The sequence below is a fragment of the Dipteris shenzhenensis genome, chromosome 19 (genome assembly GCF_047967505.1).
Source record: "Dipteris shenzhenensis isolate YYH24624 ecotype China chromosome 19, Dip_SZ_1.0, whole genome shotgun sequence".
NCBI lineage: Eukaryota > Viridiplantae > Streptophyta > Polypodiopsida > Gleicheniales > Dipteridaceae > Dipteris > Dipteris shenzhenensis.
In genome coordinates, this window is record NC_141614.1 from 33,451,378 (window position 1) to 33,469,834 (window position 18,457).

General features: G+C 49.0%; 1 pseudogene; it reads left to right on the forward strand.

The window, feature by feature from the left end:
• The window catches only part of LOC147890371 (putative oxidoreductase At4g09670 pseudogene), a 31,131-nt pseudogene that overhangs the window by 1,950 nt on the left and 10,724 nt on the right, over window positions 1-18,457 (forward strand).

An 18,457-nucleotide genomic window follows, 5' to 3' on the forward strand; every position in this document is an offset into this window, starting at 1 on the left:
GTTTTAGAGTAAGTTGAAACACAAACAGGTCCATGACTTGATTCTTGAAAGTTGAAACACAAACATTCTACATGTTGCATAGGTGCAATTTGCAAAACTTAAAAGGACTGAAGATATATCATGATTCATGATTCATGATTCATGTTAAAAGGACTGAAGATATATCATTACAAATAGCATCGAGTCGTGACTCGTGACATAAAATAGTGAGTACAAAAAGGGGGACCAAGGTCTAATATAGATGCAAAAAGTTTTACAAAAAGCTTTACTACTACATGCAAGAGCCTAGGGCCTAGGCCCTAGGTCCTAGCCTGATGGAGAGGAGCTTGATGGAGAGGGCGAGAGAGAGAGATGCAGAGGGAGCTTGATGGAGAGGCCCAAGGGAGATGGAGAGAAGCTTGATGGAGAGGGAGATGGAGATGGAGATGGAGGGGGAGCTTGATGGAAAGGGAGAGGGAGATGGAGATGGAGGGAGAGCTTGATGGAGAGGCCCGAGGGAGATGGAGAGAGAGCTTGATGGAGAGAGAGAGCTTGAAGAAGAGGGAGCTTGATGGAGGTGGAGAAGTGATGGGGAAGTAATGGAGGAGGGGGATGAAGAGGGAGCTTGATGGAGAGGGAGGGGGAGGGGGAGATGGAGAGGGAGAGGAAGAGGGAGATCGAGATGGAGAGGAGAGAGGGAGAGGGAGATGGAGAGGGGGAGGGAGAGGGATGGAGAGGAAGATGGAGAGGTGGGCAGCAGGCTGCTTGATGGCTAGGGAGATGGAGAGGGAAGAGTGCTTGGTGGAGAGGGGGAGGGGTGAGAGGGGTATATATGCAGGTTTGGAGGAGAGGCTGACCCCAAACGGGCAGAAAACGGAAACCCTAATCGGTCAAAATCCTATAAAGCAGTCGACCGTACGGGGCCGTAGGGAACAGAACGGAACGTACGGAATGTTCTGTACGTCGAACGTAGGCAACCCTGATTGGGATATCAATAGTTGTAATTAGATCCATGTGGAAGTGGAAGCCCAAATTGTGGTCGCCAAGAGGAAGGTTGAAACCTTTCAGTGCTCTGTTAAAAGGGGCAGGTTGCGGAATATTGCTTGGACCTGAAAAGATAGAAGCTGAAATATACAATATTGCTTGAGAAAAGATGAACACATGATAGGGGGCCAAGAAGGGGCCCACCCCGTTATCCAGGCTCTTTATTAGAATGAGATACAAGACCAAAGTTTGAAGTGAATCTTATTAACACCTTCCAAACTTGAGATCAAACTAGAAAGGACTTAGACAGTAGCGGAGCTATGTTCAGGGTTTGAAATTGAAGTTCAAGGTTGAGCAGTAAGCCTATATACATAGCAATACGTTGCATAGCGAGGCTGCTCAAGGCTCCGAGGCCTCTCCAATTGTGAGGGAAGATGCCTGCACTATTACCACTGTTTCCACACATCAGGAACATTTAGCCAATGCTTTGAAAACAAGGCTCTGATTTAGCATAACTCTGTGCTTCTAGTTCTCTGATGCAATATCAAAAGCTATGTACAATTCAAGAAACAATGTAAATCTGCTACAGATTTGCCTCAAATTTTGTGTATAGCTGATGCTAGAGAGTAGGATTGCATAGGGAGTGTTCTGCTGCAGCACTGTGTGAGAAAACAGCTTGAAGGAGTGCTAGTGCAGGAGAGCTTCTGTAGGAGAAGGGCTACTGTAGGAGGAGTTTCTGCAAAGAAAGGGGCTGTAGCAGGAGGAGCTGATGTAGAAGGAGATGCTGCTGCAAGAAGAGAAGTTGCTGCTGCAGGGGCTGTTGCTGCTGCAGAACTTTGTGGAGAAAGAGCTGCTCCAAGAAGGTGCCGCTGCAGGACTGCATGGGAAAAAGGGATTCTTCAAGGAGGTACTACTGTAGGACTGCATGGGGAAAGGCCTGCTCTAAGGAGGGACTCTGCAGAGCTGCGTGGAGAATGGGCTATAGAGAAGCTCTGCTGTAGAGCATGGCTGTTGCTCAGCTGCGTGGAGTAGAGCTGTTGCTTGGCAGAATTGCATGGAGAAGCACTGTTATAGGAGGCTGGAGGAGAGTGAGGGGTGAGAAAAATGTATGCAAATGAAGGGGGAGAGAGTATTACCATTTTGGCATGGTGGGCTGGCTCCCCTTGGAATTTGGTGGGTTGCATGCTGCATGGGGGCTGGAGTTCTTGTAGTGACGAGTGGGGCCATAGTACAAGCATGGTCTTGCCAGATGTCCCCACAGGCTGCGATATGCCCGATGCCCCTTCATGGGCTGCCATGTGTCCCATGCCACATGTCATGGCTGCAACCTCAGGATGCCGGCTCAGCTTGCCACGTGTCATGCTGAAATTGTGGAGGAAGTTTATTTTTAACTACTTTTTATTTGCTTGACTTAAAATTGGGGGATCAATACACTGTGATTTTACTTCTAATTTCACCCTGAGATTTGTGGCAGTCAGCTCTATTGAAAGGGCTAGTTCGAGTTTGGTTGGCCTTCTCATGTAACCTATTAGGCCTATTAGTTTGTCGTCTTGTCTTGTATATTTTTGACTCTTTCATGAACATAGGACCACACCCAAGGCTACTGTAAACATCCTCTTTGATAGTTGCTCGGTCGATATGCATTCTGTGCATTTGATTGGTCCGAGGCTACTGTAAACATCCTCTTTAATAGTTGCTCGGTCGATATGCATTATGTGCATTTGATTGGTCCCATGTTTAGGTACTTGAGTGGGGTTGTTGGGAATTAGGTGGTCACCTCCCCAGTTGTGAGCCCCCATATGAGTAGCGCATGGGGGAGGTGGACCAGGGTAGGATGGGGCTGCCACACGGACATCACATTGGCTGTCATGTGGGCCAGCAAACTTACCTAGAACAAACAAGAAAGAGGGCTGCCACATGGGCAGCACATAGGCTGTCATGTGGGCAGTGTACTCACACAGAATAAACATGAAAAGGGCTGCCACATGGGCTGCCATATCGACAGCAAATCAAGAGCTTACCTGGCAGTTTGGAGCTCCCTTGGAGGACAGAAGTGGTACAGAATAGCCACGTGTCTATGAGGAATACGTTGGAGCAGATCTGTGCAGGATTGTCAGCATGGAACAGATCACAATCAGCCCTGGACCTTGCAAGAACTGCTGGAACACGTGGTGCGTGTGTACGGGTTGGTGCATGCAGTTGTACGGAACATTTGGAGGCTGGTACGGATGCAAGAAAGCAGGAGCAAGTCCAGATCCAAGTCTGATTACATAGGGCAGTCTGGCGACTAAATGGCAGGTAGATCTGATAAGCAAACAGGGTCGAGAGCAGTCCTGGGACAAGGCAAAGGAGCCTGGGCCATTGGTGGACTGCCACGTGGTCAGGCAGGACCAACAGGGCAGCCAATTGGCTACAGGTGGGTTTGAACCCACAGACCAACAGGGTCGGTCCCATAGACGAGGTGTCGGCTTGTTTGGGTCGGTTATTTCAGGTCCCGCTGGGCTCTATAAAAGGGAGCCCTCTTAGTCTTATTCACCATCCATTCTATGAGCAGATTGGTGCTGCACAAAGCCTGTCTCAAGGTCTTTCATAGGAGCATTTTATTGCAGCAAGGGAGGTGGCTGTTGGCAGAGATCAAAGAGCTCAATGGTGTCTTCATCCTTGGCTGTCCATAGAGCTTTAAGAAGGTGGATCGAAGGGGAAGCTTGTGCCTTATCAGTGGCTGTGTTTCAGAGCAGCAAGGAGGTCAAAGTTCCAAGTCAAACACTGCCTTGTGTTTGTCTGGGAGGAGCAGCCTGAAGGTGTGTTTGTAGGGCACGATGATGAGGCCCACATAACCTCATAGGGAGCACGAACGCCAAGTGTTTTGGAAGTGCCACAGAGGTAGGAGAACAGTGTTTTGTGTCTTCAGGGGTCCACATCTAGCCTGCACTCTACTGGTAGAGGGTAGTACATCTATTTTGTATTGTGTCCATCTTGGACAGAAATATATAGTTTTTGTTCTACATCTCTTTTGTACATTTTGTCCACTTACTTGTTGCACATCTATCTAAGTACACATTAAGGGAAGAAGTTTTGGATTCCAAATGTGCCACTGTACATAACCTTTACCCTATGGGATTTGTTGCATTGTTATACTCATGGTATTAGAGCTCTGACAAAAGTTCACAAGTGGTGGGAGCTTGAAGGCAAGGACCCTTGGGAAGGACAACATTGATTCAAAGCTTGAGAGAATCATCTTCTATGTTTGAAGGACCAATTCCCTTGCGAGGAGTCACATACCAGATGATCCCCTTGTTGGAATGGTCACCTCCCCATCTATAAGCCCCCATATGAGGAGAGCATGGGGGAGGGAGACCTAGGGCAACAAGACACGCCCAGAGGAAAAAGCTTGGAGAGGGGGTGGCCACATGGGCAACATCTCACAGCAAGGAAAAGACACATAGAGGGGCTGCCACATGGGCAGCAAACAGGCTGCCATGTGGGCAGCATATTCATAGACTTACCTGGAAGAGAAGGCACCTTCTGGAGGGCAGAACAAAGGTGGAATTCCCATATGACTGTCCACGACTGGAGCAGGCCAGATTGCGCAGGGTTTCCAGAAGCTATGTGCTGCGAAGAGGTGGAGCTGATGTCAGCAGCAGAATGGCTCAGTACGGCGCTGCATACGTGGCTGGAGAGAGCCTGGCAGAGGGCAGGAGCACATGGCGCAGCATGGCAGGGCAAGGGCGCCTGCAAGAAGGGCCTGTTGATGGCGGAACAGTTGCAGCCATCCAGCCCTAGAAGGACCCAAGGGTAGGGCCCTATATGGGCTTCCCTTAGGGCCTTGCAGCAGCCCAAGAGAGCCGCCCCAGGTCGGCCAATCAAGGGCTGCCTGGAGGTCGGTTTACAGACTACAAAGTCGGGTAGTAGGGGCAGTCTGGTCGGCCCATATTCCCCTACCAGGTCGGTTTTTGCCAGCCCCCTTGGGGCCTATATAAAGAGGCCATTGGGCCTCATTCATTCATCACTTGGAGCAGCCCTCAGGACAGCAGACAGGAGCAGCAAAGGGGGAGCCTTAGGCCTACATGCAGGAGTACAAGGTGACCTAGGAGAAGCTGCAGACTGAGCTAGAGTGGCAGCCCACCTAGGCTGGCTTCCGGACAGCAAGGTGGAAGGGATCTAGACAGAGAGTCTACATATGCTCGAGGTGGAGCACGCAGGCTCAGAGATCTAGAAGTGCTTGACATCTAGTAGGAGAACCTTTTGGTATTGTATCCTGTCCTACGTTGTGGATGGACGGAAATATAAAGTGTTGCTTGTATATTTGTTTATGAGCATTGTCTCTAATTACTAGCTTGCACATCTATGCACATAAGTTAAGAAGTTTGTGATTCCACACCCTGCACGCACCCTGTGTGAGCTCCTGGGCATTACTATCAGTCTTCCGCTGTGTGTACCCTCTGTTGGGTCATTTCTAACATGGTATCAGAGCCCAAGTAGGAGGCTCACAAGTGTGGGAGCCTAAAGGCAAGGACCTTACTAAAGGACGACCTTGATTCAGAAGCTCTTGAGACTCGACTTCCACGACTGGAGGACAGTGCCCTTGCGAGAAGGAGGGTGACTTAGGTTCAGTCAGGTGCGTTTAGAGTTCTGGTCTACTGAAAAATTGAGTTTGGTTGACTTTGTTGTGTGGTATAAACAGCAGAGATGTCGACCGCCACAGCCTCTTCAGCCCCTGCTCTCCCTTCCTCCTCTCCCAGTTTTCTCTCATTCACTATCCCTAACTTCGGAGAGTCTGGGAAACTGGACAGGACCAACTACCCCATCTAGAAAGTGAAGATCTGGAGTCATTTAGTGGCTCGGAAGTTGTGGAAGCTGACAATGGGAGTGGAGGCAAACTCGGAGGACATGGTGGATAAGAAAGGGAAGATACTCATGGCAGTAGATAGAGAGGAGCTTGAAGCTTGGGAAGACAGAGATGCCCATGCGCTAGCATTAGTCATAGGGACTACGGTAGACTCTGTTCTTCCACATATCCAAATGGCCGAGACGTCAGTAGAGGCGTGGGTCACTCTGAAGGATATATATGAGACGAACAACACCTCCCGGATTTTGCTTCTTCAGCATCAACTCCACAATCTTGATATGGAAGAAGGAGATACAGTACATAGCCACTTGACGAAGGTCAAGGTGTTGAGGATTTAACTTGCGGCAGTTGGTCAGAAGACAGACTCATGCCATTTGCCCTTGATGGTACTGAGGAGACTACCTCGGAGTTTCAAGAGCTTTGTTACAATTGTGACAGCAGGACAGAGGACCAAACCTCTAACGTTTGAGGAGTTGGGGCCATTACTGCTACATGAGGAAGCTAGGGAGAAGCTCTACAACGACGACAAAGACGACAAGGCGCTGCTGGTGAAGGATTACGTTGGCAAAGGTAAGGGCAAGCCTAACAGTGGCAAGTCCAAGAAAGACGACTCTGATGACAAAGACACTTCCAAGAGGAAGCAGAAGAAGTGCTTCTACTGTGATACACCATGACATTTTGCAAAGGACTGCAAAAAGAAAAAGGCGGATCAGAAAAACAAAAGAAAGGAGCAGAAAAAAACCGAGTGTTACCGAGGTCAGATATGTTGACCAAGAAACCACAGTAAGGATGTCTGACATAGAGATGTGGGTCGACGAGGAGTCAGATGCCTTTGTGAAGGTGAAGGACAGCATGGAGCGCTTGGTACCTTCCATGTGTGTGGCTGTCGACACTGACACGAGGGTGGATTCCATGGACGGCCCTGGGGTCTCATGGTCAGATGGATGCTGTACTTCAGAAGGGGACAGTAAAGGATTACACACGCTTTTGGTGGGTACCTCGATGAGGTACATGGTTTGCTTTCAGATCAAGCAGGCAAGCAGTACAACAGTTTGGTATGTACTTGATATTCTACATTTGAGCCTTTATACCATGTTGTGGAGAGACTCTTCTCTTCATGTGTCTTAGGTGATACGAGATTGGAAGGAATTGGCTTTCTTTGAAGGCAGAAGGGGAAGTATTGGTGCTTCTTCAAATCTCGGATGCAGACTGCTAGAAGGTGATGAACAAAGAGTACTTACGACCAGGGAGTTACTGGAGCATCGTCATCAACGTGTTGGCATTGGGCCTGGATGTGTCGGTGAGAGGGGGTGTTGGAATGGTCACCTCCCCATCTATAAGCCCCCATATGAGGAGAGCATGGGGGAGGGAGACCTAGGGCAACAAGACATGCCTAGAGGAAAAAGCTTGGAGAGGGGGTTGCCACATGGGCAACACCTCACAGCAAGGAAAAGACACATAGAGGGGCTGCCACATGGGCAGCAAACAGGCTGCCATGTGGGCAGCATATTCATGGACTTACCTGGAAGAGAAGGCACCTTTTGGAGGGCAGAACAAAGGTGGAATTGCCATATGACTGTCCACGACTGGAGCAGGCCAGATTGCGCAGGGTTTCCAGAAGCTATGTGCTGCGAAGAGATGGTGCTGATGTCAGCAGCAGTACGGCTCAGTACGGCGCTGCACACGTGTCTGGAGAGAGCCTAGCAGAGGGCAGGAGCACATGGTGCAGCATGGCAGGGCAAGGGCGCCTACAAGAAGGGCCTGTTTGTGGCGGAACAGTTGCAGCCATCCAGCTCTAGAAGGACCCAAGGGTAGGGACCTATATGGGCTGCCCTTAGGGTATCACACAGCCCAAGAGAGCTGCCCCAGGTCGGCCAATCAAGGGCTGCCTGGAGGCTGGTTTACAGACTACAAAGTCCGGTAGGGAGGGGCAGTCTGGTTGGCCCATATTCCCCTACCAGGTCGGTTTTTGCCAGCCCCCTTGGGGCCTATATAAAGAGGCCATTGGGCCTCACTCATTCATCACTTAGAGCAGCCCTCAGGACAGCAGACAGGAGCAGAAAAGGGGGAGCCTTAGGCCTACATTCAGGAGGACAAGGTGACCTAGGAGAAGCTGCAGACTGAGCTAGAGTATCAGCCCACCTAGGCTGGCTTCTGGACAGCAAGGTGGAAGGGATCTAGACAGAGAGTCTACATATGCTCGAGGTGGAGCACGCGGGCTCAGAGATCTAGAAGTGCTTGACATCTAGCAGGAGAACCTTTTGGTATTGTATCCTGTCCTAGTTTTTGGACGGACGGAAATATAAAGTGTTGCTTCTATATTTGTTTCTTAGCATTGTATATTTACTGGCTTGCACATCTATGCACATAAGTTAAGAAGTATGTGATTCCACACCCCACACGCACACTATGTGAGCTCCTGGGCATTACTATCAGTCTTCCGCTATGTGTAGCCTCTGTTGGGTCATTTCTAACACCCCTTGCTTGCTCTAAAAGCAAACCATGCACCTCATCATGGAGGAACAATTACCCACAGTGTGTAACTCTATAATGCCTCCTTCAATCTCACAGCTCTTATCCTACTCTAAATCCATAGATCCTTTTGAAGAATCCTCGCTCATGTCAATGCTATTAGCCAAGCAGCTGAAGCAATCCAAGCACTCAACGTTGTCCTTCAGCTTCGCAAAGGTTTCGGACTCTTCTTTTGACCACATCTCGATATCAAACATCTTGACTGTTACATCAGGGTTTTCAAGCCTTACATTAGGAACATATGGAAATGTCACCAAGAAAAGCTCTCCTATTACCACATGTGCTGACATACTCTTTGTCTTTCTGAATTCTGATCAAAGTCTTTCTTCTTCTTCTTCTGATCTACCTTCTTTCTACAATCCTTTGCAAAATGTCCTAGCGTATCACAGTAGAAGCACTTCTTTTGATGTTTTCTTTTCTTCTTACTCTCATCATCGAAATATTCTCGTCCTTCTCAAGCTTGACATCCTTCTTCTTGGGCTTGCCATCGCCAAGTTTGCCCTCGTCTTTGTGTTTGTCCTTGGAATAAAAGGCCTTGTCATGACTGGATCCTTCGTACTTCAACTCCCGAGCTTTCTCCTCCAGAAGCAATGGCACAAGTTCCTTAAATGTCACTGGTGCTGCGCTCTGCCATGCAATCATTGTCATGAAGAAGCTTTTGTTGCTCCTGGGAAGCATGGCAACTAGAAGCCTAGCCATCCTCGCTGAATCCGTCATTGTTGAGAGTTTGTTCCTGACTACCTTCATTTTAGTGATGTGGTCTTGTACCATATCCCCTTCCTCCATCCTCATGCCGTACAGCTTCATCTCAAGGTCGAGAATTCTTGCGTCGTTATCTCGGACATATTGTTTAATATGATCCACGACAAAGGAAGAGTCTGTCGTTTGATTATGAGGAAGAGGCAAATCTTTTTTTTGGGCAGATTTTTTACTTTGCATTTCTCACGTGATGAGAGATTGGAAGACATGAACACTTACAAGAGGTCAGAGTGTGCTGAAGCTAGAGAGGTACTTGTTTGAGAGATCATTGGGAGCTGATGATCCAGGTATTCTGAAGTTTATTTGGATTAGGCCTGTTTTCCTGGATGGTTCATTTGTGGAGAGATGGAGGAGCAAGAACCATGGGTTGAAAGACCAACGGAGGACAACCACTTCGAGTTGTTCCATAGGGCTTTGTCATGGGAGCTGATGGAGTATCTATCTACATCGACGGGTTGGTATTGGCCCACAATGTATCGGTGAAAAGGGGTTGGAAACTAGGTGGTCCCCTCCCCGGTTGAGAGCCCCCATATGAGGAGAGCATGGGGGAGGGGGACCAGGGTAGCATGGGGTTGCCACATGGACAACACATTGGCTTGGGCAACAAATGTGCCAAAATAAACAGGAAAGAGAGATGGCACATAGGCTGTCATGTGGGCAGCATACTCACACAACAAACATGAAAAGGGGCTGCCACATGGGTTGCCATGTGGGCAGCACAATCAAGAGCTTACTTGGCAGTTTGGAGCTGCATTGGAGGACGGAATTTGTATGGAATAGCCACGTGTCTACCAAGAATAGGTTGGAGCCGATCTGCACAGGATTGACAACATGGAACAGGTTGCAATCAGCCCAAGATCTTGCAGGAACTGTTGGAACATGTTGCGCTTGTGTACGGGACGCTATAGGCAGCTGCACGAAATGTTTGGAGGCTGGTACGGATGCATGAAAGCAGGAGCAGGCCTAGATCCAATGTGGGTTACATGAAAGCAGGAGCACGAAACGTTTGGAGGCTAGTACGGATCCATGAAAGCAGGAGCAAGCCTAGATCCAAGGCGTGTTACATGGGGCAGACTAGCGACTACATGGCGGGGAGATTTGGCCAACAAACAGGCTGGAGAGTGGCGATGGACATGGCAAAGGTGTTAGCACTTAGCCCTTGTATGGCCTTATAGGCCGGTTGGGACATTTAGTCTTAGTACACCTAGTTCACTTAGGACATTTTTAGTCGTTAGTTGACTAATTGACTCTGGGGCCATATATTGGCCACTCTTGTACTTTCTTCATTATCCATTTGCAAGTATACTTGAGTTTTCTCAGCTTGTTGTTTGCTTCCTTGCATCCCATCTCCATGCCATTGCTCCCTTCACCCAACAGTGGTATCAAAGCAGGATTGCATAATCCAACTTGCCTCCCATGTGCATCAGTTACCCATTGCTCTTGGCTCTGACCAGCTCTGTGCTCCATCCGTACAAAGTGCTGCCAAATACCGCAATCATCGCACATCATTGTCCACACAGATCTCGGCCGCTATTCGGGTTTGTTTGTACATCGTCGTCATCCATATAGGCTTGTGTTGTTGGTGCTTGTCAATCATCTACATGTTTACGCTGCCTGACACGAGCTGTGCTGATACGTCCGTATGGTAGCATGTTGTTGATTCATTTGTATAGTTACGCTTTCAGTTCGTCAATCGTAAACGGGCAGCTTCAATCATATAGCATCAACTAGCCCCATCGTCCGTACAGGGTACACTCCTCTGTCCGTCCAGCTGTCTGATTGAGGAGTGTACGTTGTACGGATTAGAGATGTCTCTCAAGGAATGTAGTTGTAGATAGTTGTGTTGGGGGTCGACACTTTTTGGGGTATTGTATCTGGATCAAAGACTAGAGCTGTCTCTTAGGCAATGCACTTGCTGCCACAACATCCACTGCAAGTTGTGCTACTGCTACTACAGTCACTTCTGGCTGTACTACTATTGCTGCACCAAATCCTCCTACAACAGATTAGGCCCACTGGGTCTTAGGGACACCCAACACATGCCTTAATTGCATTTGCATGGAAGAGATTTATTATCTCTCACATCAGATCTTGCAAGATAGCCAAGGATGCATGAGATACTTTGGCCCGTTTGTATTACGTTCGTAATGAGGCCAGAGTTGCCTTTTTGAGGAAACAACTTGATGGTGTACACATGCAGGAAAGGGCATCATAGATGCCTACCTCACCAAAGTCAAGGACTTTCGTGAGCAACTTATTAATATGGGTGAGATTGTCTTAGATGCACAGTAGTTTCCATGACACTTGATGGGCTCCCTGACTCATACCAAGGATTTGCTACGACATTGAGGTTATTGGCCATGGATAACCCCAACCACTAGTTGTTTTCCTACCCCTGTAGGAGGAGCAGAGTCGTCAAAACCGGGCTGCTTCTATTCATGCAGTTCAGGCCTTTGCCCAAATCACTGGGGCAAAGGCAAATGGGGGGAAAATTACAGCAAGCCCAAACCTTCATCTGGCACCTCACCCTCTTTTTCCTTGCTGATGGATAGAAGTGCTGTAATTACCGCAAGAAACCAGGCCATTGCTTCCGAGAAGAAGATGTCATGACAAGAGAAATAATTATTTAGTTAATTAATAGTCATTAGAACTTTATTATTGTTAGGCGCCAATTTGATGGTGCGGTTATATGTTTGTATTTATGATCGATCAAGCGGTGTAAATAGTACCGCCAAAACTATGTAACATTGGCCAATGATTAGTAATAAAGATGTGCACACACGTGTCTAGGTCCTAGGGGCAATAGGAAAGGGAAAGGGTGCATTAGAGTGCATTGAATGGTAGGTGCATGGGTCATAGGCTAAGGGTAGGTGTAAATGGGAAGATGGAACTTGAGTGATCTCAAGGGACATTAATGAAAGGGTATCACCCTTTCGTTGTAAATCTCACGTAGCATTCTCTCTACCACATTGCATTCATCCGTCATCTCTCTCCCACCTTGCATGTAGGTCAGAAAAGAAACAAGTACTCTCACGAGGGCGCTCTTCCCCATTGGAGGGCCAATCGGCATTCAAATTCTGCATGCATTTCACACATTTGCATTTTCGAAAAGTGTGGATCTTCACAGAAGAAGCAATAGTAGAGACTTGCAGTCATAAGCCCATGTGCACAGCTTTTGCTCATGATGAGTGGGCCCTTGTTGTGACATGCCATTATAATCCGTCATTGGATGCTTCAGCCTTATCACTTTCAGATTTTGACTCTGACTGTTACTTTGATAGTGGTGCTTCCAAGCACATTACATGCTGCAGGAATTTATTTTAGACCTTGAGTGATGCTCCCAAAAGGGGCATTGCCTCTTATCCTATCAAAGGAATTGGCCAGGTTGAGGTTACTTCTGTGTCAAGGGATACAGTCACTCTTCTAGTAGTGTTGTTTGTTTCAGGCACCAAGAAAAATCTGATTTCCATTTCAAGCATCTCTATCAATGGCTTCAAGGTTGTCTTTAATGCTATTCATTGTGCCGCTTATGACTACTGGCATGGCAAGTGCATTGTACTTAAATGATACTAAATCAGCCCATAAAAGAAGGGGAAAGAAAGAGTTTGAAAAGCTTGATTTGGTGACAGCGTAAGACAGTGCCAAGGTGGCTCAATGGGGCTTGGTTGGGCTGTCAAGCAAGCCAACCAGGATCATATACACATGGAAAGGGGCCGACGCCTGATCAGTTGAAACAGAGCCCTGGGTCGGCCAATAGAAAGATTGTCTGTTCTATTCATTTGAGAGGAAAGCCTCTCATTTTATAGAAAGAGAGAGGGTGGCCTAAATCATAGGCATCTCTCCTACATCAAAGGAAATCAATCCCTATATCATAGGGACTCCTAAATAAAAGGCACCTCCCCATGTGGGGGCCTTTACATTACATCATCACTTATGTCATACACTATGACACATCATAGCACTTAGTGTGTACACATACATGATCATAGGACAAGCCCTTGATCATACAATTCCCAACATACCCCCCCTCAAGGGTTTCCCTCTTGCTATGTCAAGGATACATCTAGTCACATAGTTTCACAAGCCATCTCATGGTGGTCAAGGATAAATCTATGGCTAGGATTCTCATGCTAGCAAAGGTGCACAAGGGTCAAGGTTTACAAAAATGGGATAGACCCCCCCAAATGGTTATCTCCCTTGCATGTACAAGGATTAATCTTAGGCCTTTCTGTGGACCTAGTTTCTCATGTCTGCAAGAGGTACCATATCACATGGCCTACATCAAATGGTGACCGGAGGTGATTTACAAAAGACAAAAGACAAAACACATAACATTCTTTTTGGAGTACTACTTCAGGGAGGGAACCTCAAAATTGATCAAGTGATGATAACATTTCAAAGATGTTGGACCTTAAAAGACCCAATCTTTTTCTACCACAAGATTTGTTTCTTCATTTGCTGATGGAGTTCTTTCTTCAACCAGATTTGCCTTGCCTTTCTTCTTCAACCATAAAGTGACATACTATCCAAATAGCTTTACCATTACAAAATAGTGAATGCACAAAACAAAGTTGGTGTAAAAGCCCAAAAGAGTATGAGTTCTCACAAAAGAGATCTCCCTCACAAACACAAAGAGAGGGGATTCTCACAAAGAGACTTTAACTCCAAACGACAGTTTGTCTATCACATGCACCCCTGAACTTGGGTGCAAAGTGACACACACTCAACCATGTTGAAGTCGCCACCAATGATCCAAGAATCTGCAATGGGGGCCCAAGAGAGTAACTCCTTCCAAAAGGAGATCCGCTCCCCTCTGTTGTTGGGAGCATAAAGATTGAGAAGACCAATCTTACGCCCTCCAATCAAAATAATGATCCATTGAGCTCTAGAAGGGGAGATAATACCATGACCAGCAATCAAGGGGAGAATAGAAAGAGAGACCGAAATGCAAGTACCTCCCCTTGTGCCCATAGCAGGCGACCAGAAGGTATGTCCTGAAAGCAGTTTGCCAGACTTAGAGCAATCACTGGCATCTAGCTTGTGTTCCTGGATAAAAGGGATATCAATAGCACCTCCAGTGACACCTGGATGAAGCTGGTTCCGGTTCAACTGCCTACGGTGACAGTGTGGAACTCCGCCTAGGCCTGTATGTTTCAGCTGACTATCCTCATCGACAGGAGGATGTTGGATGGAAATGCTTACCCGACCTAGTCGAGAAGACCAGCTTCCCCTAGGGCCAAAACACTCTTGCTGAGGGCAGGAAACTCAACAGGTGAAAGGATCCCCACACTTGCTGAAAGGGAGGCCCTGTCAGAAGGAATCCCAATGACCGGGACCCCTAAGGTGGAGGGCACAAACTCCTCATCATCCATGAAAGTCGCCGAATCTGCCAGTGCCGAAAAAGAATTCCTGATAAGCAAGTTTGGCCAAGGAGTGCGAAGAAGACCTGCACTCATGGAAGATGGAGGAGAAGGACTTGCCAGGCCTCTATCAGCAGAACTGGAGCTGGGGGTTGAGGAGGCCTGTGGCTGGGGTAAAGAGGAATCAGGAGCCCTCATCTGCGCCTACACTTTCTCAGTTGTCCTGACTGTGGCAGGAATAGTCTGCGGGAAAGAAGTACATGTAGCCCCCTCGTGGTCAGAAACCAAGGGGTCAGAAACCAAAGTGACTGGGGCTGGTGGATCTAAAGGCCCCTCCTGATGTAGAACTGTAGTGTCTGGGGCTGCCGCAACATCCACCTCTGGAGTCTGGAAAGCGTTTGTCTGAACAAGATCAAAAGTCTCCTCCTGAGGTAAGGGAGCCGCTCTGATAGCTCTCCATCGTGGTACTGGGTGTGCTGCGGGCATTGGGTGCCTTGCTGCCCCTGGTGGTCCTGGGGTGCGCGAAGCAGGGTGTCCTGTTGCTCTTGGTGGTTCTGGAGTGCGTGGTACAGGGTGCTGGGGAGGTGCAGTCGTGGTAGTACGTGAAGGAGCCGCACCAGAAGTCCTCTTGGGTCTTTTTCTCTTCCTTGGGCAGTCTCTAGCAAAGTGCCCAAGGGTCCTGCAAATCCTGCACTGGTCCTGTCTACCTGAAATCTCGACTCTCTGTCAAAAGAGAGAGCCATCTGGACGCTGAAGCATAATGTGGTCATCTGAGATGTTAGGGTTAGAGACAATGACCCTAACATGAGGCACTCCGTCTGCACTGACTGCCTCTGCCGAGGAAGAAGGCATGCCAGGAAGGGAGGGGATCTCAGTGACCACTCCGAATGTGGCTCCGATAGTGGCAAGCAGTCGATGGTAGACCTGAGGAAGACCAAGAAATCTAATGAACAGTGATGTGACTTGCCTGTCCTCCTTGACTGGATCGAAGCCCAAGGTGTAGGGTAAAAGAAAGATCCTCCTCGAACCCAAAGCCAGGGGAGTAGCTTTGACAACAAGGGCTGTGGACTCGTGGGAGTCGAAAACCACTTGGAAGAATCCACGTCCCAAAAGTTGAATATCCCTGAGGTGTGGGGCGAGGTCTCCTAGTAACGCCGCCAGCATCCAGTCTCTAGCTTGTGATCTGGAAGGGTGTGACCCAAAGATGCAGGCGAAAAGTGATGTGGAGCCCTCTAATTCCACATCTTTCTTGAGCTGCTGCAACTCATCTTCTGAAAAAATGACGGTTCTCGCGGCCGGTGGAGGTGGAGGGAGATTGGCTGAATGGGGATCCATTCGCCAATCGATGTGAAACGGCCGATTCCAACACTGAAAAAGCTCCATCCATGAAACTACTGCCCAGGACGCCCTGAACGCGGGCGCAGGAAGAAGGAGAAAGAGAAGGTAGGAGAGAGGGGAAGGGAAGGAGAGGATAGACTGAAGGAGGAGACGGAGGTAGGCTGAGGGGGAGGTGTGGGGAGCTCAGTTAGGAAGGAAGGGGGCGGGGAGGGAGAGGGAGGAGGTTTTTTTTTTTTTTTTGGGGGGGGGTCTCCTTGGGGGGGGGATAGGAGGGAGGGAAAGGGAGGGCGGTTGATAGGAAGGAGGGGGAGGGGTAGAGGAAAGGAGGGCGGGTTAGGAGGGAGGGACAGGGAGGGCGGGGGAGAGGAAAGGATGGGGGAGGGGGAGAGCAGCGGGGGGGGGAGAAGGAGGGCGAGGGAGGGGGGCGGGGGAGGAGAAGGGGGCAGGGGGGCTGACGGGTGGGGGAGAGGTAGGGAGGGGAGGGAGAGGTAGGGGCAGTAGGGAGGGAGAGGTAGGGGGCAGCGGGGGGGGGAGAGGGATGACGGGGGAGGGGGCGGGGGAGGAGAAGGGGGGCGGGGGGGCTGACGGGTGGGGGAGAGGTAGGGAGGGGAGGGAGAGGTAGGGGCAGCAGGGAGGGAGAGGTAGGGGGCAGCGGGGGGGGGAGAGGGAGGGCGGGGAGGAGGAAGGGGAGAGGGAGGGTGAGGGAGGAGGGAGAGGGGGCTGGCAAGAGGGGAGGGAGAGGAGGAGCAGCGAAGGGGGGAGAGGGGGGGCAGCGAGGGAGAGGGAGAGGGAGAGGGGGCTGGCTGAGAGAGGGAGAGGGGGGGCAGTAGCTCACGGGGAGGAGCAGCAGCTCAGGCTCATGAGTCCTTGTTCACTAGTACCCACTGGAGAACCGTAGGGCAGTGTTTTCATCTTAGGTTTAGGGATAGGTTTAGGTCCAGCCTAGGATAGGAGCCCTTCTGGGCCCCCTCAGGGCTAGAACAAGGGAAGAGAATGGCAAGGGAAGGGCTGCCTTTATAGGCTACCTTGCACCCCTCTCTAGGCTGCCATTTATGGGGCCTAGGGCTGGCATTTATGGGGCCTAGGGCTGCCTTTGTGGGGCCAAAGGACCAGCCAACCAGCCCCAAAAGCCCTACAAATAGGGGGCCTCCATGCCCTCTTTCCTCATTCAGTTCTCCCAGCACTTCAGCCTCCTACAGCTCCTCCTCAGCCCCCTCCGAACAGCCTGACACTCACCCCCAGTGGCCCTCTGACCAGCCTCAGCCTTTGGCATCAGTTCACCCCTTTGGGAAGGTGTTCACGCAGCGCATCAGACAGGAAGTCGGGACAGTGAATTGAGTAAGGTTTGGGGTCTGTTTCAGCAGCTCTTTTCAGTTATCTTTTACAGTTTTACACAGCTCATTCTCAGGCTTTTATTTCAGTCATCTCTCAGCTCTCTTATAGGATCTATCACTCCTAGCTTTCACTCTGTCACTCACGCAGTAACCTTGCATTCCGGTGGACAGCATAAGCCTCTCCCTTGCCTTGCAAAAGCATCCTACATCGTCAGTGTGGACAGCATAAAGGTCTCGGTATTGGTCGGCATTGCCTCTCAGGTCTTTGGGTCTGCTACACGTGTGCATAGTGAGCTCTTTAGAAGTGTGTTTCCGTGCTCTCTCGAAGAGTGTTCTTTGTATTTCTCAGTTCTCCAAGTATAAAGCAAATTCTCCCCTGGTTGGGGTAGGGGGCCCTCAGAAGGTACAGGGACCCAATCGTTTGTCGACTTTACTCTCTCTCTACCCTCATGTCCTTTCTCTCTCTATGGTAAACAACGCTAATTCCTCGCTAAAGGTTTAAAGAAGGCCTTGCTGTGAATTACGCGATCAGATTACCGTTGCATGTTACATTGTCTGCACAAAAATGAAAGACTAACCTAAAACAACCCCCCCTTCGCTCAAGGCGTTACAATCATTTAAGGGAAACTGGCAGAGAACCCGACTCAAGCACATAAAACATAAACATAATTATGGGAGACTTCTCTTCAAAGAGTGTCGATGGCCACTTTTGCAATAGAAAGAGAGAGAGGGTGGCCTAAATCATAGGCACCTCTTCTACATCAAAGGAAACCAATCCCTATATCATAGAGACTCCTAAATCAAAGGCACCTCCCCATGTGGAGACCTTTGCATTACATCATCATTTACGTCATAGACTATGACACATCATAGCACTTAGTGTGCTACACATACATGATCATAGGACAAGCCCTTGATCACACACTTCCCAACAGGCTGGCTTTCCAGAAAGCAAGGTGGAAGGGATCCTTTGGACAGAGAGTCTACGCAAGCTCAGTGGAGCATGCAGGCTTAGAGATCTAGAGGTTCTAGGCATCTAGTAGGAGAACATTTTGGTATTGTATTGTGTCCAATTTGAGGATGGACGAAAATATATAAGTGTTGCTTCTATATTTGTCTCAAGGCCCTCATATTGGTCTTCCACTACGGGATATTCTGTGTAGGGATTCCATTTTCTAACACTCCTATGTGTACCCACTATCAGCAAAGGGTAGACTCTGGTGTACCTTTGTGTAAAAAGATATATCTCTACATGTGTAAGACTTTGAGAAATTCCTGGGATTTGACCACAAAGTAGGGTTACAGTTCGAAACACTGCAATT